Raw genomic sequence first — 25,452 nt, 5'->3', positions numbered from 1 at the left:
TCTCTGTATCACCTGTAGACCACAAGTTTGTATTACACTCAGTGGAAATCTTGCCAGTACACTTAGTGGAACTGAATGGTTCTGCTAAGTTTAGATTAGATTCCTAGGTATTGATAAAACACAGGTGTCTGGAGGCACTTTAGGAGCACTGGAATACTTAGTATCCATCCAAGAAGATGATAATCCATCGGTCTCGCATCATATCTGCTAGCCCATGCAAATGCATTGGACATGTAAGTACGCTATTAGTCTTACAGCTGAGACATTTACATGTGCTGGCAGATCTAACACAGGATCCATGGGAGACACGTGCTTTCCTGCAGCAGTGGATTGAAGCCACATAGGAGCAAAAATATGGCTTCTTAAATGGTTCTGGGTGTTTGTCAGCAGGAAAGTACCCTGGACTCTTTGAGCTGGCTATCATCGCATTTGCCCATTTTGCTGCTGTCATGCACAGTGGCACTCCTACCGATGACAGTAGGAGTGCAGGGCAGCAGGGGCAATGGCAATGTGTGTTGTCATCCTGAGGAACAGCTCCATGATTTTGTCCTACTTTGTCTCCAGCACAATGCCTTCCCTGGCTATGCATTCCCTGTCTGAGGCATGTTGTCTTTCCCGGTCCATTAAAAATGTGTCAGAAAACCATTCTTCTATAGGTCTTCCAGTCTCTCTGCTAGGATAGACAGCGGACTCAATAAATATTTCATTGTTTTAATTTTTTTTTTTAATACCAGAAATTCATTAGGTTTCCTACAACTAGGAATAATTAGATAACACTCAACAATTGTATAGAGTTTTACAATGATCAGCTAACTAATATTCTGATACCCCTGTGCAGATATCATTAAAAAGTCTACAAACTATGTACAAAAGTATTTCTTATTCTAAATATAAACAACACCTTCTAGTTATTGCAAGTTAATATTTTAAGGTTTTAGTGGTTTTTATGTTTTATATCATTAATCCTTTTTTTTTAAAGGTGAAGACAAAGAGACAACAAAGGATATAAAACAAGTTTCTAGGTTTGTGAGAGCACTTCATTCAATCCAAGGGCTTTTCTTTTTTTTATGTTCACCAGTTACCCTGTCACCGGTTTACTGGAAGCTAACATGTCTGGAAAATAACTTAGATTTCACGAGAGGCGTTGAAAAATTGAAGAACCTAAATTTGAAGACTGTTATGTTAATGTGCTTCTTTTAGTATTTTTCCCCATAGTACAAATCTAGGTAACTGAAAATATATTAAAAAAAACCCACCAGCTCCAGTCAAAAAGCAGATGGTCACCTGGTTAAAAATGTGAGATCTAAAGAAAGGTTTTTCCTTTAGGATCACATAAGATAACTCTAGTCTTAATACTGGCAATTACTTTACTTGTTCTTTTATTCAAATATGAAAAAGATAATTAAAGTGAGAATTAGGCAATAAATACTGAGTGAAGGATGAAAAATATAGTAAAATTACCTATTTATACTTAAATGGAGCACAATTTTACCTTTTCACTCAGCAAAGGATAACAAAAGCACATAAGTGAAAGAAAAGCATATTAAGAATGAAAACAAGTTCTCTAGCTAAAATTAGCAGCTAGAGAGTTAGAACTTGGCTTTGTATTACCAAATTGTTTATTGGTCTTAACGCTAGTGATAGTCCCAGAGCATCAACTGTAATCAGAGATCTGTTTGCAAAGGTAATTCCTTCAATTTTCTTCCCCTTCTCATAAAAAATAAAAGCTTTCTCTATCACCACTCCTAAGTCTTACTTTTATAAAAACGTGACTGCAGGGAAAACAACCAAAAAGAAGAAAAGAATAACATAGGCTTCTACATTAGTTAAATTTCATTAAAAACCTCACAGCTGACAATTATCTCAAAGTCTGAAGGGACTTAAGAATATTATTCCATTATAAGTTTACCATAGAATTATTTGGAAAAAAACATGTAAAGAGCAATTTCATAAGACCAAAACAAGCAGGTTACATTGTGGGAGTGAGTATTCTCATGTGCTGCCCTCATTCTCTGCCCTTATCACATTTTTAACTGCTTGTATGGTCAGGGATTCCTAAGCTCAACATTAGAATGAGCTGCAAGAGCTAGTATAATATCAGAAGATATTATCTGAATATATCTGTCCAACAGTCAGGAAGGGAAAATGAAGTTAACAGCAGGGAACGGGATTAAGGCCAATGGTACAAATAATGAAAAAGGTTATCCCGTATACAGGCGTCAAGCAGCTTTCAACTTGTCAAGCAAGCTGTGAAGGCGTGCTTACAAATGTGTGTGATACACTTACATTTTTAGGTCCAAAGTGCATAGCTGTATCATGGCTTGCAGTGAAATAAGAAACCATAGTGCTTTTCCCCACAGACTTCCCCACATTTGGCTGTTTCCAGGCTGGATGCAGATGCCGCACATCTAGTACTTCCCTTACCCCCAGCCTATAGTAAAAATCTAGCAAAGCCAAGGGCAGAATGACGGTGTGTGTGTTGATGAGGGCGGCATGACTAGGAAGCTGCAGAAAACTGTCTGCTGACTGATTTGCTTGAAATGTTGGCTTCAATATCATCTCACTTGGTTGACAGCAAAGACCAAGTTTTGTCTGAGAGAAAACTACCAGCCCAGTGCCTTAGTGTGCCTTCAGTTCATGTATTTGGTAAATCTGTTCCCTCTCTCCCTTTGTGTTTACACAAACAAGATCTTCAAGAAAGCATATAGCACTATTGGAGTTCACCAAAATCTAGCTCAGTAGCTAAGGCGAGGCAGGCAGAAGGGCAGTTCAGCTTCCATACAGATATATATACACACACACGCATATAATATGTATGTGTATAGGTAACTTTCAAAGGTAAAGGTGCAGATTTCTGTTATTTTTCAGATCCATTTCTGCATTTTATGTCCAAGACAAGTCTGTCAGATGAAAGGAAGAATAATTCACAGCCTTTTAGCCAGTCTTACAGGGGATTTCTTTCTTCTGTTTGAATGTCTAGTGATTGGTGAACAAGCCTCTGCAGCTCAGCCAAAAATCCTCAAGTGGCTTCTGGTGTTATTTTGATGGTATTAAGACAATGGTGCATTATAGCATGATATGTCAGGCTTTTTCTCTGAGCTCTTCTTCTCCTTCTGAAGGAATGCTCATTTTCTAAATTGGAATAAGTCTTTTAACTTAGAATAGAACCTGTCAAAAGGAATCTCTCTCATTTTTTCAGCTTTGAAACCAAGTGCATTAAATGCAATTGTAATTTTCAGTTATTGCAGATTTGAGGTTATGCATTTTTCTTTCAGAGAAAGCAAAACACTTTTCATCACACATTTGCATAGCATATTAAACACTAAAGTGGACTTTTTTTTTTCAAGTAATTCAACTATTTTCAGATTTGACTACATAATAACATTCAGTAACGAAACGAGATGGTCAGCAGCGCCTTGGAAGTAAATGTATAAGACAATATGTTATTTATCTAAGATGGAAACATTATATGACTTGAAATAAAAAGGGTAAATATCTTTAATTAATTAAAAGAAAGAATTCAAACTAGAGAATCACCTTAACCAATGTTGCTAATAAAGCAGTGATATAAGTGTCAGGGAAAGATATGTATTTTTCCCTTACAGCTGTGGACAACATTTTCACAAGGTAAGCTGTGAAAAAGGCTATAAAGTGGGAATGGTGTGTCTACATCTAAATTTATGATCCTGAAAACCCACGTTCAGCTGATACCTGACTGTCAGAGTGCCAAAACACATAGACACATTAATGCTTGAAATTAACATTCCTCAGGTGCCTCTGCATTCCCAGCAGAGGTTCAATTTTTATGTGCCAGAGCACCTTTACATCTTAAACACAATCGAAATTTAGAAAGCAAATTTTTTCTCCACTTGAACCCACTGTACACCTATATTAGGAAACCTGCACTACAAGAATGCGGAAGTAGCTGCCATTTTCTTTTAAAACCCAGCCACAGGAGGAGAAAACCGAGGAGGTAATCCTTTTACAATAACTTTCTTCTACACAGTAGCTAAGGCACAAATCTGAACATGATTGTGAAAACATTAGAGAAGCCAATTTTGTTGGGTAAGGACGGAAAATAGTGGCTTAAATTTTAACATCTATGTAAAGCATCATTATTTTCTTACATTACAGGCTCATTCTTTAAAATATGTGAATGATCTTTGGAAATGGATTGGAGTCCAGCTGTTGCTAACCTGGAGCCTTAATAATTAGAGTACCAGTCACACTCTCCGCCTTGCTCTCTGAATCACTAATTCTTGCACTCCTTCCCCCAGAGTAGCTCAGGTTCAACAGGATGATGCAGATGAAGCTGGTCTTGCCTAGCCTGTTACTTGGTGCTTAAGCCCCTCTCCCGGTTGCAGGAGCTGCAGCTCTGACACCCCGTACAGTGATGAAGCTCTAGTGTCCGTGTCCATATCTTTCTGGGTAAACATTTCAATTATCAGAATTAATTGCAGTAAGATTCTTCATCTGGCTGTAGCTTTTAATTAAAACTCTAGACTGTCTGAGTGTATTGTCTTGCTAAGATCATATCTTACATATTGGGAATTCCAAATGAGTAGTTGCTTCCCAGCCCATCTGTGAATCATAAAGGGGGTTAGGTGGGAACCAGGTGCTACTTTCAAACATACAGTACAGCTTAGATTTAAGCACGTTAGAAACTTTATCTTCCAAACCAAAGGTGTCCAGATTTTTGTGCCACCAGCTCAGGTGGAATGGATCAGTCTTAGACAGAAATGCTTTAAATTCTGAGTACCAGGTTAGAGGGAATTTGGCAGTCTGTGTGTCAACCTGTATGATGAAGGACATTTTTTAAGCTTTAAATTTCACCACACAAAAGAAATATTTTTTCTTTTGAATCACTTTCAGACTTCTTTTCTTTAGAATTTTGTATCAGCCAGCAACTAAAAAAATAAATAAATAAAGAAGTACTTCCTTACTGATCCATTCCTAAATCAATTAAATGTTTCTCCCATCAGCTGCACATTTAATGAAACAGGTGAAAATGGTACTGAGACATTAGACAGTAGTGAAAAGTCTGCAATCCTCTTCACCTGTAAACTTGCAAAGCTCTACAGATCTGTACAACCCATTCCCTCAATGTGAGAGAAAAAGGAAAAGATAGTGAAGAAGAATCTATGTTAATTTGTGAATGACCACACATATCCCACTCCTGAGTGGGTGTTGATTAAGTCTAGAAAGAGCATCAACACCTGAAAGTAGCCTCCTAAGCATGGGGCTGTACGAAGGCTAACCCTGATCCAGCCCCATGCTTAGGAGGCTACTTTCAGGTGTATTATTTTGCTTTCAGTGTTTAATGCTAGTTTTATGGAGAGTTTAATACATGCCTTCTAAAAAAGATTAACCTTCTTCATTAGAGGTGACAAAATTCATACTTATTGGCAATACCTTAACTGTAGAATTATGATATTTATATGACTGGGTTGCATACAAAGGAGGCATAATATAGTCTGAATAAATGGCCAGAGAACATTTCTTTTCTATAGTAAGCTGCAGCTCACTCTCATAACAGAACAAATTAATATACAAATGAAGGTCTTGTCTCTGTTTCACAGAGACTATACAATAAATACCTCCCTGGAAACATGCAGTGTCAACAGGCATGTATTTTCTATCAAATTATTGTTTCATTTTTATGGAAGAGAGAGCCTCCTCTAAGTTTTTATAAAAATTGTCACAGTGTGCCTGGTTTCTTTCTTTCTTGCTGCTTTCCTGCTCTCTCTCTTTTTTTTTTTTACTTGTATACGACTACATTTGAGAAATATGCAAGTGATGAGATATTAATAAAATATTATGAGACTGCACTGTAACTGTGTAAGCTTAGAGCATGTTCTTTCTCTCTCCCTCTCTATACACATACCACACACATACATGTCTATACAAAGATAAAGGCATTATAAAAACCAGATAAAAGATAGATAAAAGCATATATAAACAGTGTTCTGGTGACAATTCCTAGAAGCACTGGTTGTATCTATATAGATATGCCATAAAGCTGTGGCCCTGCTTTCAGGTTTTAAGTGCACTAAATTTGTGTCCACACTATTTGTCTTACTGTCAAAAGGCTAGATGTTTTTCTACTGATCACAACAATTTTATGACTACTTAAAATGCACAGTGATATACCTAACCTATTAAGTCAACTGTGTCTCCACCGTGAAGTAGCGAAAAAATTCCCAAGCCTATTAAATTGTATTACCTTATGTAACCCCTTCAAGAAGCAGACAGAACAACATTTCAACTAAAGTCACATAAGGTACAATTTTTGTTTCCTCCTCTTTATTGTTACACTCATTTTTGTGTTATATTCTTGGATATGATTGGTAATACCTAGATCTGGGAGAGTATGCTGTCTTTCTAACAGTCACTTGGAAAGTTTTTGAGGACAGGAAGCTCCAGTTTTCCCTGGCTGCAGTCAGCAGATCTACTTGCCAATGAAACAAGAATGAATAATGAGTTGCTATTATATGTCAGAGGTTTGGAGATGTGTCCAAGGAGAGAAGTTTTAGGAAAGGGATAGTTTTTTGCATTGTTAAGACTGAGGAAAATCAATGGGGACAAATGGCAAAACAATTTGTTTATTAAAATTTGGCTTCTAAAAATGAGTGCTGTGCAAGCACATAATTGACTGGGAGATACTTCTGGTCTGGTCTGACTCTTGGCAACTTCTTACCTGCATATGGTATGATTAGCAAATAAGGACTGTTTGCCAGTATTCCTGGAGAGTTTGAAGTGAGATTGAGGCTTTTGTGTTTGGACACAGATCCTATATAGGTCTTTAAGATGTGCTAAGTTGTCTCCAGGCAACCTGCTGAAATGGATAGAGATGATCAGGAACTCATTACATGGGTGCACCAGTAACAGTAATAGGAAATACCTTGCAAACAAGATTCCGAGATTCCCTTCCTCTCCCTGCCCTCCACCCAATCTTCATTCATTCAGTTTCTATTCTCAAAATCTGCCAGCAAGATGTTATTCAACCTGCTCTCATTTTTTTTTATTTGGAATTTATTATCCTGGGCCTCATCTTATTCTTAGAAGACCAATTATATTAACCAAAACCCAAGCAATAAAATTGCATTCACCATTAAATGTGAATGTTATTCTACTACCATCATCCATATTTTTGGATGTTTCCTTAGGAAATGCACTGTGCTCCTTATTTAACTAAGTAGGGAAGTCATAACATTCTCCAGCAGGCCTGAAAGCATTGACGTCATGTTTCAAAGTGCTTTGCAGAAATTGAACAGACATGATTTTTCAATCATGACTGAAAAGCAGATATGTACATGGTAGAAGTAACTACTTGTTCTAGGTTGGTAACAGTGAAGAATGGCTTATAATGTATGCTTTAACTAAATTTTCAGATGAGTGGATTTATATTTACCTCCAAACATTTTTCTTTTTTTTTTTTTGTTAAGTTTTTTTGATATACAATACTCTTTTTCTAACGAGATTCAAAAATAGAAAAGGTGTTCATGACCTTGTAACATTAGGAAACAGTTCAAAACCTACTGACTTAAGTAAGTTTTGTACCAGAGCTGCCAATGAATAAATGGGAAAAGACTGATGAATAAAGCTCATTCAGAATGAGGTGAGGAAATTCTGTTTTGACAGTGAAGGATTTTTTTCATGCTAAGATCTTACACTGTTTTCCATATATATTTGCATCCAGAAGCAGAATAGAAGACACTGATATACATCACCAAGTATTGTCCATCTACCAAACACAATTGAAATGCAGGAATTCTAACAATGCTTTTGCAGATGAAAGCCTAGGAATGGTATACTACAACACAGAAATGTCAATCTGAAGCTGTTTTCAAGATACCAACCAATGGGTCTGATATAGAATCAGGCCCACAGGGTAAATAAAGACGACTTGAAAAATAGGTTACAAGTATTACTATTATACTACCTGAAAAGATAAACAAAGTAATATAACTGCCTTCATGCCCTATCTTTGAACCACAATACATATACACCCAGTATATGGCTATGTTGTTTCATCATTCTGTGATGCTTTACTTCTAGGAGTAGCAACCTGGAATGTCAGAAACTAGAATTTTCAATGCAGTCACATCAGAACAGAGTCACTCTTTCTCAATAACAATATGTGTTCAGAGGAGTAGATAAATTAACAGAGACCTGTGCAGGAAATGTTAGAACATTTAGAAATATTTGAGCCATAAAAAGAAGAAGTGTGTGACTATTTTCTGAGATCCAGACCTAGTAAGTGCTAATTTGGTGAGCAGTTTGAAGGAAAAGAATTTTTAAAAGGCCTACCTCGTAACTAATTAAAAATAAAATCACTTTTACAAAAGCAGTATAATAAACTGACACCATACTTTTTTTTTTTCCTTTGAGAGAAGTTTTTCTGTGAATTGTTTATAATTTTCATATCTAAATAGCGAAGTATAAATGAAAATTTTTGAAAAAAAAAGTTGTGCAGTTTTAACATATTTGTATATTTGGGTTGTTATCAGCACATTACATTTCTTCCTAACTTGATACATCAGTGGTTTATGTAGTTATAGAGACAAACAGGTTATCACAAATATTTATCAACCTAGAAAGAAAAAAACTTTCAAGAAGTCTTTGTTGCCTTCCCAGCTTTAAATAGATCTTAAAAGAATGAATCATTCTTCTCATTGGCAAATTATTGTTTTTGTACGTACAATGACCATGAAGCCAATGCATTACAAGATACAAACCTGAGAATTAAATGTTTCTTCCCAAGACATCGCATGATTAATATTAAATTATTTCAATGTTCTATGATGGAATAACATTTCAAGTAGGGCACAGTTCCACACAAAAACAAACAAAAAACCCCACAACCAAACGAAAAAAGGAAATCCTTTTTCCGTAAGTATAACATAATAGAAAGAAAGTAGAACTAGTGTCTGCTGTCTTCATATATGTTTGGTAAAACCTGAATTTGTCAGAGATACCACTAATTTTAATGGGATCTCAGATGGAGAGGAAGTCTTCTCAATGTGAATCAAAATCATTAAATTTTATTAGAAATTGTCTTTTGTTCCTGCAAATACCTTTAAATGAACGGATAATGGTGAATGCTATTTAGCTAATCAGATTCCTTTATCATTTGTTTGGTGTTCTATTGTTCCACAGATTTTATGTATGAGGTTTATTTGTTATGAATACCGGAGAGCATTGTGCATATTTGATTGGGGTTGGCCATATGCACAGAAGCGCATGTGTTTGCATAAGGGCTGGACCAGCTTACATTCCGCTAACATTTTGAATCAGGATATGTGAGAACATTGCCTTTTCATTTTCTGCGAAGATATTAAGTCAAAGTTTCCTTATTCAGCAACATTAGAATTGAATGTCATGTTATACTCATGATATTATTGGACATCAAGTATTCTGGTAAACAGCTGGCATAAACTTGGATTGCACATCTGGTAGGTGTGGATGGAATTCATTAGAATAAGTCTTCCATAAATAATGTGCCAAAACTTTGATATAACAAGTGCTTATGCCTGATGGCAGCCATTTACTGTTTGCCAGTTTGAATGTGCTTCCAGTGTTGGAATTCATCCACGCTGGCACTTGAAATATTGCGAATGAGCTCACTACATTTTGGAGGTGAAAGTTGAAGTAAGGGATCCATATACTCAGCTGCTATGAACTGCAGCAGCTCCAGGGAAGACAGCAGAAGCACCTTACTTTGCAGCTGAAATTTTGGCCTGTATACTTCCACTTTTAGCCAGTTTAGTACTATTTTAGGGCAACTAATCATGGGGCATTTCATTCTAGAGAAGTGACCTTGAATAGAGTTGTCCCCTTAGAGAAAAGCCTAAAACAACAAGAGAGGAAGGACTTATGTGTTATAAAAAAAAATAGAAGACAGATTTGGAAAGAACCTTGAGGAGTCACCTACACTATCTTTCTGCTCCAAATATGTTTACCCCATTCCCAATGGATGCTTGACTAATCTGTTCATTAATCATTTGTCATTAATCCCAGCCCAACATCATCAACAGAAAGCAGTATACATAGCTTCCCCATGTCCCTTTCCCTAGATTCAGGGTAAGGGTAAGAAAAATCTGACTTTTTTTCTTTTGATAGGACATGTAAGCAAATGATTATCATTCTTGATATTTGCAGATGCAACACAAGTGTTCAGCTGAAATGCTGACAAAAGGTTGGAAAATTTAAATCTGACCATGTCAGTGAACAAGGACCACAGAATAACAATTCAGATATTTTTATTTGTGATTCAGAAGATAGCCTCCTCTAAAAACTGATCAAAAGGAAGCATCATCCCCTCCAGACATTTCTTTATAAGAATGAATATTCTTATTATTTGTGTTTTATTTTAAACATGCTGCCTTTTCTGTAAAAAATCTGTTCTTTTATGCTGCCACATGTATAAAATTTGGTTTCCAAGTACTATTAAATCTCTCTTATATTTGTCCTGGCAATAGCAAAAGGCTTATAGAATTCAGTACTTGGCTCTCAGTATGGGGATATTAAAAAAAAAAGAAGCTGAACTGAAATGCATAACAAATACAGAAAAGACACTTACTTAATATCACTGGGTAATATTTTCAGAGGCACGTAGGTTGTTTAGTAACATAAACCAAGAGATTTAGGATCATAGGTCATTTGGGCACTTCCAAAAAATTAATTTCACAGAAAAATCTTAGGAGAATAATTTTGCCCTTCAGATGAAATACTTAAATTAGATTTTAGCTAAATTATAATCAATGATCAAGGCCTTACCCAACTGATTGCTCTTCCTAAATAGATTGCACATTATCTATTTCTCTGCAGAGTAATTTCTTTTTATGCCTTTATGCCTTATCGAGCCACAGCTGATCAGAACATCTTTACCTATGTAAGTGAACCATAAAACATTGAAATGTCACCCTTCATTACAGCTTAAAAATAGATACAAGTAGCTAAATATTTTTATTTCTTGTTGCTGTATTTTTATTGTTGATGTTAAGGATTCTGTATACATTTTATTCTTAAATTTCTTTATTCTTTATTGGGATGACTTGGAACCAGAATGTCTTTAAAAGGCACACATTCATTTAGCAAGGTGAAAACAGCAAAAAGCACATTCGTGAACACAGAACAATTTTTACTCATTGGCAATGACTGCTTCTTATTAAAATTGGCAAGAATGATGAATCAAATGCTCCAAGAATTTTACTGTGACATCAGAAAATTAACAGAAGAGCACAGGAAAAAATGCCTGGCCTAGAAAATAGGTGAAAGCCCGAGCTATGCGGCATAGTAAGCATCTAATAAGTTACCTATAACTCAAGCTGAGAGGAATAGAGCAATATTTATCTCTTGACTTGTATCATCAGTTATTACTTTTCTTTAAAAGCATTTAGATTTCTTGTCATGGTGACAAGCTTCCATTTTATTATCTCTCTTGCCAACTCTATCGTAGAACAATAGAGAGGAGGGAAAAAGAGAAGGTGTTTTTGAATTAGCAGTACTAACTTCTCAGTCTCCCTCCACTTAAAAGTCAGAGGAAAGGAGACGCTTCTGGTGCTTACACTAATAGTGGTTTCAGTCTCAGAAAGGCAGTATGGAGTTACAGGTTTACATTTGTTCTTGCCATCATATCACTACTGTCTAGTTTCTTTTAATTCAATAAATGTTCTCATTTACAGTTAGTCACAGTATCTCTCTGATACATTATTGTAATTTAATATTATACAATTCAAAATTAAAAAAGATGCTGCAGAACTGCTGCTTAAGATTATTAAAAGCATTTTACATCAGCCTGAAGATACTGGCCATGATACCAATAGCACAATTTCTACTGATTTCAAACAAACCTCGGTTAGGCCAATGCCATAATGTACTTTAGAAAATCCTGGCCATCATGCTTTGTCTTCCTGTTTTGAATCCTCTGCACAGTGACTATGCTTACAAACACAGCAGAGGTTTAGCAAACCTAATGATGTGGCAAGTCAGCTGCAGATCAAACTGTGATCTGATGTTGAATGCGCATCTACACTGGAAGACTAATGCAATAATGAGAGCAAGCACCTAGCATTTCACAAAACAAACAAAGAAACAAAACCAGCCTCCCCCACATTATGACTGTCTTTATTGTTACAGCCCATAGTTGTTTGTAGATTGCAGATAGAAAGACATTATATGTCAGCAAAGAGTTGCAGGATTTTCTAAATTCGTTTTTTGTTTGGGGAAATCAAAACTCAGTTTTGTTCTGTTACATCTACTGAAGTAAAGTGTATATACATATTAAAAAAAAAAGAAAAATATGTTAATCTAGTTCAAGAAGATGCTTGTAATAAAATAAAAAAAAGAACAACTTCTAGACGTATATCTGATCTTTTTTTTTTTCTTGGACACATATATAAGAGAACAAGAGATTAATAAAAATTAGGTCAGAGGGAATATTAGATCATCTAGCCTTACGCATGTATTAGAGGACATTAAATTTCAGCCTTTGCCCCTGTACTGAAGCCAACACTCCTTGTTTGACTGAAACATGCCTTGCATTTAGTAAAAGAATAGCTTCCAGAAAGGCATCCTTTCTTCATGTGAAGATGTTAAGAGACAGTGAATTCATTTCTCTGCTGGGTTATTCCTTTCATTAATCACGACCACTTGTTTTTAAAAAATGTTTTATTCTTAATTTGATTTTTTTCTGGCTGCTTCTTGCAGCCATAAATCTTGTTATGGCTTTCTTTACTAGACTTTAAAAACGTTAGTACCCTATATTTTACACCTATAATGATATCTGTACGTTTAAAAAGCCTTTTAAAAAAAAAGTCAACACATTAAATCCTTTACATCTCTTATTGTAACATATTTTCTCTAGCCTGCAAATAATTTCTATGGATTTAGCTACCTCATCTCCAACTTTTAATGTCCTTTCAGAGTTGTGAATACTGGAACTGCACGCACAGTTCTCAAATATCCACCTTATCAATGCTGTATGTGGCTATAAACACCTACAGAGCTGCATTTTCTATTATTTCCTTTATTTTTCAGTATCAGTTAAAAAAAAAGCAAAAACCTGAAAAATGTTAATCCATTCACCAGTTTAGCATTTAGGCATTATAAAATATAAAACTTCCACCATTAAGAAACATTCTTAAGCAGATAGGTGGATAACATCAAATAGTCACAGAAGTCCACCTTATTAGTTGCCAGAAATCTGTTTAGAAGCATAAGTTAGTTCCTGCAGGTTTTGTGAGGCAGAGCAGGTCCTTTAGGGAGAAGCTAGGCTCATGACTACACAGCTGCCACAGCTGCATTGTTCAGATATTCCTGCCCTGAGTTTGCATTAGCTGCCAGAAGAATGCATCGAAAGAAATCATTTGGGTTGTTTCCTACTTTTCTTTAATTTGTAGCTTCCTTGCCAGGCAGGTGAGGCTGAAGATAAAAAAGGGGAACTTAGATTTGACTGGAGTTGAGTATGTATTTTTCTTGGAATAATTTAAGCAACAGAGTCATAATTTAGGTGCTTTTCAGTGTATGCAAAATGTGTGAATAGGGTGGATAACCCAACAGCTTTCATCACTGAAGGTGTTAGATCAAAACACTGGCATTTATTCCTAGGTCAGAGGAAACATTTTCCTTAAAAGCTCTGACAGAGATGCTGAAACCTGACTGAAAGGACAGTTTCAGGGAATTAACAGTAGGCTTTATTTTTTAAAATTGTTATTTTTTTTCTCAGCCCTGGTATTGTTACTATTAAAGTAGTGTCATGGTTTAACCTCAGCCAGCAACTAAGCACCACACATCCACTTGCTCACTCCCCCCCTTGGTGGGGTCGGGGAGAGGATCAGAAGAGTAAAAGTGAGAAAATTCATTGACTGAGATTAAAACAGTTTAATAATTGAAAGAAAATAAAGTAAAATAGTAGTAGTAATAATATTCTACAAAGCAAGTGATACATGATACAATTGCTCACCACCTTGCCAACCAATGCCCAGCCAGTTCCTAAGCAGCAATCACTGCCCCCTGGCCACCTCCCCCCAGCTTATATACTGAGCATGGCATCATATGGTATGGGATATCCCTTTGGTCAGCTGGGGTCAGCTTTCCCTCCCAGCTTCTCATGCACCTCTCACAGCGTGGGAAGCTGAAAAAGTCCTCGACTAGTGTAAGCACTACTCGGCAACAACTAAAACATCAGTGTGTTATCAACATTATTCTCATACTAAATCCAAAACACAGCACTATAACAGCTACTAGGAAGAAAATGAACTCTATCCCAGCCAAAGCCAGGACAGGTGGATAGCTGCACCTCTGTAGCGAATAGTTTGGGCTTCTACCAGCTTGACCAGATTTTGTCAGGTGACAAAGACAGAAGCCCTTTTACTTGTTTTAAATTCTATAATGACTGAGTCCATTTAATTAAAGGAGGAAAAAACCCAAGACCTCAACCTCCTCTCTCCCTCTTAAGTCCTGTTACAAGTCACATTTCTGTAGTGAGGCACTAATGACATCATTCACAGCCACAAGCCTGCTGCAATAGAACAGACACATAATTTCAGTGTGGCAAAGTGTAGCATCTCTCTTCTTATTAACATCAGCTCTGTTTCTTGTTTCATCACAGGAAAAATTTCTCCCTTGTCAAAGAACTGCTGTAAGACTTGCAAATAACTGACTTCAAACTGAGAGAAGCTTAGCACAGCTATTAGTGGAAGGCTCCCTTTTGACTCACTTGGTAAACCTGCTTTCTATACACCCCCAGGGTTCTGGTTCAAGGACTGGCTGAGTGCACACACAGCAAGTTCACACACAGCAAGTTCAGTTACCAGATTTAATCTGTCAGATGCAAACAGATGTCATATCCATCTGTGGGACATGCTGAAAGGGTTGAGAGATCAAAACCTGCGATTCCCTGTGAGTTTCCAGGACTAACAGTCCCTGAAGTACCAGAGATCTAAATGAACAAATCTAAGTGAGCACAGGGTGAATCCAGGTAATTTGGCAGGTCTGAGAGAGGCGTATGGCAGGAAATATTGCAGGGCAAGAATAACATTCATGCTTTTCTTTCAAAAGTGATTGTGAAAAATGTTCATTTTCCCGTTGTGCTTTCTTTTCACCTTTAGCAACTGGCCAGGGAGTTGTCTCGGTGTCACTGCTGTTGCGCTGCACCATCCATAGGAATGCTCCTTGGCAGCATTCCTTTGACCATGTCTGACATTTTTGTCATAAAGAATACCCAGTCCCTCCCTTCTGTTGCTGAGCTAATTCATGCAGCACAGTTAAGACTGAGATTTATCCTCTGCCTCATCTCCCTCATATCTGACTGCTGAGCTTTCAGACTATCTTGTCAATATCTCAACCTGACTGCATGACTGAGTTGCTTCCTTATAATTTTTCCTACAGGGAAGAAGGTATACATTGACATTCACTCAGAATTTGCATTCAAATGGACAAATGTTTGTTCAATTTTCATTACTTCAGATATGGCTCATTTAGTGCAGAATGTTTTAAAAGGTGAGTCATAGAGCATATTTTCTTTAATTTAAGTTTTTCAAGACCTCAAGTCTGCAATGATGTTATAATATGCATATAGAAAGAGTTCCCAATAACTAAAGAGACAATCCTAGTTAAATTTATGTTTGGGAAGAAGGATCAACACAGTGTGTTTGTATAGCTGAACTGCAGTTTCTCTACATCTACTGAAGACATTTCAAACACAGTCAATGCAAAAAGGGGAAAAAAAAATACATGTAGCCTGTCTTGTTTGAGATAATTGCCATATACACTTATGCAAAGGAAAAAGAAATGGGAAGAATTTAATTCATATTTGAAAACAAATTCTTTTAACAATGCAAAGGAGATCACATTTTGAAAAGTAACCCTTCTTTAATAGGCACATCCAAGACACTAGACATCACACTATGAATACAACCCTAATCATATCAGTCATTGCAAGTGCATGAAACATGCCTGAACTGCAGGCCAACAAGTAAAAAACATGAAAAAACCCTCTAAGCAAGGTCAAATGCTTCAGCTGAGAAACTTCTAATAAATCAAAGCCATAATGTTTTAATCTTCAAGTATTCAAAACCCGCCTGGACGTGGTCCTGTGCCCCCTGCTCTAGGTGTACCTGCTCAAGCAGCGGGGTTGGACGAAATGATCTCCAGAGGTCCCTTCCAACCCCTACCACTCTTTCTGTGATTCTGTGAAGTATGTTCTGTTAGTTATTTGCAATCTTAATCAGCCTTTCTTTTAAAAAACTTTTAAAAGTTTTGAACAATGACACAAAATTAGGGCTGTGATGAGCAGTTCCCCAGAGTTTTGAGATTTGTTCAGAAAGTCCTTCAAAACTTGCAATCTAATTAGAGCTCTTAAGGAAGCAGCGTTCTTCTGTGGATAGTAATTGGAATATCCGTCACAAAAGCAAGGGTAATATGTTATAAGCATAATCAAGTTAGCTTTCAACAAGGTAGTGCAGGCACCTCTAATACTTTAACCACAGCAATAAAGAAGCTGTTGTGAGCTTACAGCTGTGATTTATTGGCAGTTTTGAAACCCATACTCATCTTGGTACTGATGTGGCTTCTAACGCTTTAACCAGTTTTGACCTAGACAGTGAATATGGACTTAATCCTACTGTGGCTAACACTTCAGACTTAGTCTTGAATTGCTCTCTTAGGTCTACCATTTGGACTTTAGAAATAATTGCTTTTCTCCATGCCTCAATTTTGCCATTTGTGGACTAGGAGCAATAATGTCGCTTGTAAAATTGCTTTAAAGACTATGGATATAAACTGTGATAGAATATTCTCAGAATGATTGAAGGGAAAATAAGGTTTTGTAGCATGAGGAGAAAACACAGCTGGGTGTGGCCTATGTTCAGTCCATAAATTTCAACCAGTCACTGGTTAGCATCCTATCTACTCTGCCTTCTTGCTTTAATTAGGCCTTGTTGAGAATAACGTAAAGTGCTCTGTAAGCATTCAAAGCATTCTAGCCAGTTTGATTTCTCTAGTGTATAGCAGGCTCCTGATGTATAAAGCAATCCCATCTAAGCTAAAAGATATTAACTGTGCTTACGAAAACCTGTATGACTGAGTTCTGAATCAGTCCTGTAAAACCACATGTTAACAAAACATTAGGTCATACATACCCTGTGTTTTGTGTACATATAAGTTACAGATTTGAAAAGGAGTCACAAAAGGCAAATACAGCACTTGTCAAGCAAGAATCATACTGATTTTCATTGGCTTGATATCCAAGATTTCCTTCTCTTCTCTCATCTACCCTCAACCAACATAAACAAAAGGACAGACTAATATTTATGTTCCTCAGCCGGTCAAACAGACCAAATAAAACCCCACAACCACCCCTGTGCAGACATTTTATAGAGCATAGCAGATGTCCAAAACAGCTGACAAGACAGGAAAATGTTAACACTAACACCCTAACAAGTTGAGTAGAATTTTGCTGGTCACAGGCAGCTCAGCAAGCAAGTTCAAGGAGTTAACAGCAAAACTGCTGCATATATTTAAACTTTGTGCTGCGGGTCATGTAAACATTCCTTTCATGGAAACTGTGCTGGGAATGTAGAAACTCTCTGACCCTGCTGTGCCTTCCCTATAAGGTTTATCATAATGCTGTGACATAACTACATATTGTATCTGTCAAAAAGATGGCATCTTCCTGTTTAAGAAAGCCAAACTCATGTTTATCAGTGGAATCTGGAGAAAAACAATAATGCAGTCCTGTGACATTGGAAAAATTTCTGTTGATCTTGACATTTGTTAAAACAAATTGTCATTTGAAAGTGAATGTAAACTATAAGACTGTAACAATTCTTTTCTAATTGTAGTAAAAGCAGGTATGGAACTGAATAGGCATACATGGTCTTGAGGAGTTTAAATCTCAGTTAAACTTCTCAGATGGAGTACTAGTGCTTCCACAGATAATCAGGAAAAGAAATGCTAACATTTAATTGTATGCATCAGTTCTTTGCCTTTTTCTTATTTTTCAGAGGCAGGGAAGTTGGAGATTATACTACAACATTCTAGTCATTTCACTGCAGTCCTAAAGCAATATGTCATTGTCAGACACTTTATCTGTCACTTGCACTCTTGCCCGTAGACAGCAGTAACCTTCTGGGAGATTTCATGGTGACTTTTTTTTTCCCCCAGGCTGCAGCAGGTGTGAAGTCACCACAACTCTATTAGCTCCACTGTGGCAATGAAAGCACATTATTATAATAGAATTGGATGTCTACTCATTACTAGGGAAGCAACTTGCTCCAGGACTTGCCCTTTTTCTATGTAAGGCCACACTTTCCTGCCAGCTCTTTTTCAGAAGAGGCCTCAAAAATGAAGACATCAAACACTCAGCTGGAATCCAACTGCATTCCACCCTGCCATCCTCACTGACTGGACCTGAAAAGCCCGTCTTCTCTTATTTCAGTCTTGACAAAAGCAGGACAATGTGTGGCTATTGGTAAAGTCTTTTTTTTTTTTTTTTTCAGTTAAGAGCCATAAGCATTATCCCAAGAATCTCCATTCACATGAAGATAATGCACAGTCACTCTCTCCTTGTTTAGACTACAGCTCAGCCTATCTCAGACCACCTCTTATTTTCTTTCTTGCCTTTTAATCCTTGGCTTTACCTACTGAGTTATCCAACAACTGAACAAACTAAATAGGAAAATAATTGTGGTAAGTCTAAGTGCATTGAAGACTTAGACAAAGATGCCTTGCCTTTTCCCCCTCAGCTCCTAAGTTATATTGGTGGGAAGGAACTTCCAGACAGACATGTTTAAGACCGCTGAATGAGATTCTGGAGCCTGGAAGGGTTCAATGTATTCTGTGGAGAATCATCTATCCTTCAGGGGTAAATGGAGTCAATCACAAATCTTCTTAGCGCTCAGCTTCTTAATGGGCTTTTTGCATGCTAGTCTGCATTTACACATGAGGTTATTACTATTAAAAAATCCTTGTGTGTTGCTTAAGAATTTCAGCTCCTGGTGGGGTTTTTCGCTTGTTTGTTTGTTTTAAATAAAGGTGAGGAATATGTTAGGAGGTTCAGAAGTAAACATTTCTGTTGCTGAGGCTGTCTCTAAAAACGTGACAGAGAAGGCATGGTTATGTCTAAGGAAAGATTCTCTGAAGGAAAGCTTTTTTCTTCAGCAAAGTTATAAACTACCTGGAGTGTATATGAAAGAGAATCCTTTTTTAAAATATATCTTCACATCTTTAAAATAAAAAAATGTCTCAGCTAATAAAGTTTTCCTTTATTGATTCTTCTGCTCCTTCCTATTGCTGTCACCAATAACAGCAATAAACAAGTACTGAAAGGCTTGAAGTTTCATTTCCTATAACAGTTTGGATCATATTCCAAGGAATAAACCCTGCAGAAGTTTTTTCCTTCCTTTACTCCATTCTTGACATTTCTATGCCTTGTACCACTGCTTTGACAGGCTTCTGTTCGCTTGTCACCTGGATTTGACTAAGTCCCATCCTCTTATTCACACCCGAAATGATCCTAGGGTCTACCAACTTTCCAAAGGCATCCGCAGGATTCAGTAGTTGCTGAAACAATTAACTTTCTGAAAGGTTACCAAACGTCCTCTAACTCCACCAATTTGTCAGTCTCATCTAGTAAATCTAGCAAATTATCCTTACACCTGACTATATACAAATACATTTACCAGACACACTTCATTCAGATCACTGTTCAGTGCAGGTAAGTCATTAGAGCTGTTGTATCCTACTTAGACAGTTATGCAGACTTAGTACAATATCTGAGAAACCTCTGTAAGTGCATTAAGTTAGAAATCACCTTTGTTTTGTCATCTGCCTCTCAAAAACATTTTTCCCGTTTCTTAAGTATATTATCGCTATGTGTATTTATTTTAAGATAGAGAATGTTGAAGAAGTGGGTTTCCTTTCCCATGGGAAGTTGTTCTGGTAAAATTCTTCTGAAGAATAATTACAGTAATTAACATGATCAGCTCTGTTAAAGTTATGTTTCTCTATGAAAGGAGAGTTGTCTCTTTGGAGATTTTTGTCTGGACATGAGGATTAGTGTTGTTGGCAGTGATGTGCCTCTTGAAGAACAAGCTATCCTGAATACAGAGCATTTAGCGTTTTAAAGGTATGAACTGAGGACAAGATCTGAAACAAGATTTAGATCTCTAAGCCTGTAAAACCAACACTTATCCTGTTCAGGGAGCATATTTTCACCTCACAAATTGCTTAGGCACTTAAGATTCTGCTACAAATCAGTCCCCAAAGCATTCGCCTCTTATCTGATGTGAGTATCTAGGTGCTCACCAGCTGCTTAAGCCACCTGAGAACTACAAGCTTTTCAGCCTTGAGCCTACCACACTCCCTGGGCTACCTGGAGTGATGCACTGCATCAATACAAAACACAACAGCCATAGTCAAATTTACCAAAAGGGGAAGACCAGAGGAGGAAGCCCTATGTCAGTGTAGGAGCTCTGTGTATCTGACTGGCAGCTGGCATGCTGCTCTGCCACCACTCCATCCCGGAGCAGGGCAGCTGAGGGCACTGGAGCAGCCACAGCCATGGTCACCAGCACCTCCTTCGGGAGGGGGGTGGGTCGAGGCTGGGCTAAGACATGGGCCTGCAGATGGGCCTGGCTCAATAGGGTCCACAGCCAGGCAGGGCAGGGCTGTGGGGAGCTGGAGACCAGCCCTTCTATGGCACTGCTGGGGCAAGAGCTGACAGACCAGGGTGGCTGACATGGCGTCCTGGGCCATGGGCAGGGTGGGGGGCACCCTTAAGAGGGGCTGGGCAGGGACAGTCAGTCCCATTAGTGCCCCTGCCTTGCAATATCTGCAGCCCAATGCATGCACAAGTATGAGGGTTTTTTAGGCCCAGGTTTCTTTGGTGAAGGAGCATTTCTGACAGATTTGAGATGTGTCCCGTCTCTGATGTGAAAGTCCTGGTTATGGTGGATGTAGAGCTATGCCCTTCTCGCTGTCTCCTGTGACCCTTTCTTTCTTGGCTAGAGAGCTTTAGCAGGCAGAGCACAGGGTATGGTGAGCTAGGTAGCATATACTGACTCGTCCTTCTGCAGCTGATCACGTATCCTCGAGTCAAGTGGCATGTAATATTTCAACTACCTGTTGTCACAGTTCTCTGTATTCACCTATCAGGCAGTAGTAGTCTCTCAGCCACTCACTTTTTCTCATATTATTTTTCCATAAAAAGTAAGTGTTGGTGAACTCTGCTCAGTGGCACGATTTAAGTGTCTAAGCTGAGAAGACATCTGCATTTTCAGAAGGGATTTTCAGATGGGATTTTCAGTTTCCCATGGGTATCTTACTGAAGGCTACAGCTAGAGGAGAGTCCAACAAAGTCAGAGTTACAGATGTGACCTTATTGTCTCACCTGGTCATTTCTCTGCTTGACATATCATCAGCTGTACGTTTCATTCTTAGGTACCTAGCAACAGTCCTACAGTCTATAGGCAGCTTGAGAGCCTAACTTGGTGTTAAGATTTTTAAATACTTAACTGTTAGATGTCATGACTCTCAGCACTGTCCCAGTGTCTTTTTAAGGTGTCAATCTTAATCGGAGAACGGAAGGGATATGCTTTGCTGTTTGTGTATCTGTTCTTCCATTTTTTATTATAATAATATGTTTATTGTTGACAGACAATAACAAATGAAAATAAATGATGCTACTTGCTTAGAAGAGGCAAATTAGATTTATATTTCAAAGTAGTCTGAAATAAGTAAAATCCTTTCAAATTTAAAAAATAGAGAGAAAGGAAAATAATTTATCTGATATCGCTGTGGAATACCAATAGGCTGCATGTATGTCATTAGGAACAATAAAAAGATGGAGAGGGAAATCATAACTAAATATACAGCACTCAAAACTGTTGTTCTAGCTTCCATTTTAAGTGTCCATGAAATAGTTTATCATCTTAATGTCCTAACTCTACAATAGCTGTGGCTTGTGTCACTAAACCAAATGTTCATCAGATTAATATTTCACAGCAGTTTTAGTGATGTCTTTGGAATGCAAAAACAAAACAAACCCTTGTATCCCTGGTGGAATATTGCAAGACAATTTTCATTTTTCATTGATGTTTGAGTATCTACAATTGTTCCCTTTCATTTGGTACTTTTTCTTCTTTTCAGTATGTTAGCCATGGTAATTAATAGACTCGTTAGCTTATCTGATTTTATCAGATTTATATCAAACAGTCAGAAACATGACATATAAGCAACGTAGTCAGCAAAACTGTAAGCTACCAAATATTTCCGACTGAGTTAATTTGTGCTGGTTAAAGCTGATGAGTTTTTAAAATATCAGTACCCTGTAAAATAAGTTTTAAAATGTGGAAGAGAAAACATAAGAAAGTCTTAACTTTCTCATGACATTCTATCTCTTCTCTTTCTTTAGATATACAAAAGAGAAATCTTCAAGAGACATGAAACAAAGTCAAGTTTGAATTAACTGCGACAGCTATTAGACTTTTGTGAATAATGGAAATAATCAATGAAATATTTTAATTTATGAAATTTAGCACAAGAAATATCTGACAAGCAAAGCTATGAAGGATCTATGGCTGAATAACTTCAGAGAGGATGTGAATTGCTTGCTAAAGGGCATTCATGATTCTACTCGGTCTCCCAGCAGAATCACAAGGAAATGAATCTAAGAACTTCATCCATGAAGATATGCCAGAGACGTGAGCAAAGACACTGTTCCTTTCCACTTCAGTTCCTTGATATGGAATAACTTGGGATTTTTTTTGTCTGGTGGCATGAACTAGATAGGTAGAGAAAGGTGAAAAACCCACTACTTCTTACAACATCCTTGAACAGTAGAAAGGTATACTGCTTCAACTTAAAAATACTCTTCCTCTTTCAACATAACCTGGAAATGCTGGAATGCTTTATAGCATTGTATCCCCTTCATAGAGAAGGCAATCATCTGTTTCGGCAATGCATATTCAAACCCTAGCAGCAGCTGGAATTCAAGAGCTGCATCTTACAATAGTCTCTTGTACAATATTTCTATAAAACTGAATATTCAGGAATGTTCCTGTCCCTGTCTTTCTAATATATTTTTTGATCCTTACTGTTATTAATTTATCTACTTTTCCTGTTTATAGGGTTTTTTTTTTTATTAGTTCTTAGATTATTTCCTCTGGGCTTAGGGCACAAGAGCATTTCTGGAAGTCATAAATATTTACTGTTATAAAAGGACATAAATATTGAAAACATGGAAAGCAAAATTTCAAAGCAATGAAGTAGTAGAAATGTTTTATTTTTTCCAAATAAAAGACAAGCTGCTGTTTTCTAATATAGCCTATTACTTTGGATACAACTACATAAAAATATAAGGTAATTTTCATTTTAGTGAAATTGCATGAACATTACAAAATTTTGACGTTAACATCTTCTTAACTTTTAATACTTTTAATGATCTTTTCACTTCACCTGAATAATGACTGACATCTGGATCTCAAAGCCATCAAGCATAATAATCTAACAAATGTATCAGGCAAGAAACTGAAAGCTTCATTAAAGAACCTGCTTAATTAACCTACATGTCTAAGAAGTGCTATGGACATTTTCAGAAGACTCCAATGGATACAATTCTGACATAGGCAAAGAACCATCCACAGCGTTCAGGTAGGTCTGGGCCACCTTTTGCAATTTCCAGCTTGCCATCCTTCAGATCAGTGGCTGCTAGGGTATGCATAATTATCTATTTAATTCAGTGAAGTCAAATAAAAGTGGCAGGATGACTGAGTTACTTTCATTTGCATGTGTAAAGGAAGAAACTATGTACTTTTTATTTTTTCAGAAAGCTTTCTTAATACCTTTGTGCTTTTAGTAGGTGTTCACATGTCCCCATCATGTTAATCTGTGAAGACTTTATTAAAGTGACACATCTTTAAAGAATCCCTTTGTTTGAAAGTAATTATTTCTTTGCAGTTATGGCTATTAAAATCAAAGTTATACCTATATCTACAGGTAAAATGAAGTACAATGTAGAAAAAGTTATAACTTTTGAATAAAGGATCTTAGGAAAAAATACAATATTTCCAGCAACAAAATACATTAATAACAGAATATTAATAACAATCCATTTGAAAAGTTTAGTTTTAATTTGTTTGGAAGGGATTAGAAATCCATTCCCTCATAGTCTTTTTATTTTAAATGAAAACCCTGGCTTAATTTAAGAAAAGGAATGAATTTCAACAACATTACACTCAGAGTCCTAAAGTACCCATGAGAAAAATAAACTTGTTTAAGCAGTCAGAATTAAAACTGTGTGAAAAATTATAGGTCGCCCTTCTATTCATTGCCACCCATCTTGGAAATGCAAATGCCATATTTTTGTCACCAGAAGATCTGTTTCAAATCCACATTATTGCATATTGTTAATGTTTATATTGGAATTTTTTAAAAAGGTAAAATTAAGACCCTTCAAGTCACTCCTTGAATGACTCACTGGGAAGAGTATAGACTACTTCAGCATGGGACATCTTTTGCAAATAATCTCTGTAGTGCACTTTAAATGTAGTTTTTCACTGTTTAATTAATTACAAAAATATGTGCTGCAGTTTGCAAGAACTTTGCCATTTTCATAACATTTCTTGAAGCTCAGCCATCCTGTGATAGTAAAACTGTCATGAGGCCAGAGGTGGTTGCAGCTCACTGTTCCTGACGTTATTTGTGTCTAACACACAGAAATCAAATGAGTATGCAGAATTATCTGCTTCATTTAAATTTAAATATACATTTACATTTAAATTTATGTTTTCACCTTTAGACATCTCCCTTTGCAACAAAAAAAGAGAATGAAATACAACCTTATTTCTCCACTACTGTTTGCTATCTGAATATTTGTGGAAGCTCAGGTCTTAAACGTTAGAAGACATTTCAGATTTTTTTTTTTGAGAAAATGTGGATCGAATACTTCCCAAGGCTATTCCAGTGTCTTCCAAAATAATTCTGCCATTATGAGTAGAATAATCTGTTCAAAATTCTGTTTTAAAAACAAACAAAATAGCCTCAGATGTTTAGCAATAAAGTCTTTCAGACTGTGCCTCATTACATAGCGCATCTCCTATCCAAGACACTTTTAGCTATCTCTAGTACCCATTTTCTTCACTTCGATTTAAAAAGAAAAAAAACACAGAACCTAGAAGGACAAGTCTTCCTAACCCGAACTCCATTCCTCGCCTTGTAATTCCCAGTAACGTGGAAATGAGCACTTTGCAAAAGTTCAGCAAACCAGTTACTGACTAAAATTCCTTTCCACCCTTTCAGCGGCTAGTATCATCAGGCATCTCTAATATCTTTTCCCAGTGTTACCTGAGGGTCATCAAGGTCTCACTGCCTGAGTTTGCATTCCTTGTTGTTCTAAACTGATAATATCAGGCGTTCTGAATTAGTTAGTATCATGCAAATGGTATTTCT

Source organism: Phalacrocorax aristotelis, chromosome 3 (assembly GCF_949628215.1).
Source record: "Phalacrocorax aristotelis chromosome 3, bGulAri2.1, whole genome shotgun sequence".
Taxonomy (NCBI): domain Eukaryota; kingdom Metazoa; phylum Chordata; class Aves; order Suliformes; family Phalacrocoracidae; genus Phalacrocorax; species Phalacrocorax aristotelis.
Note: the sequence above shows the minus strand (reverse complement) of the source record.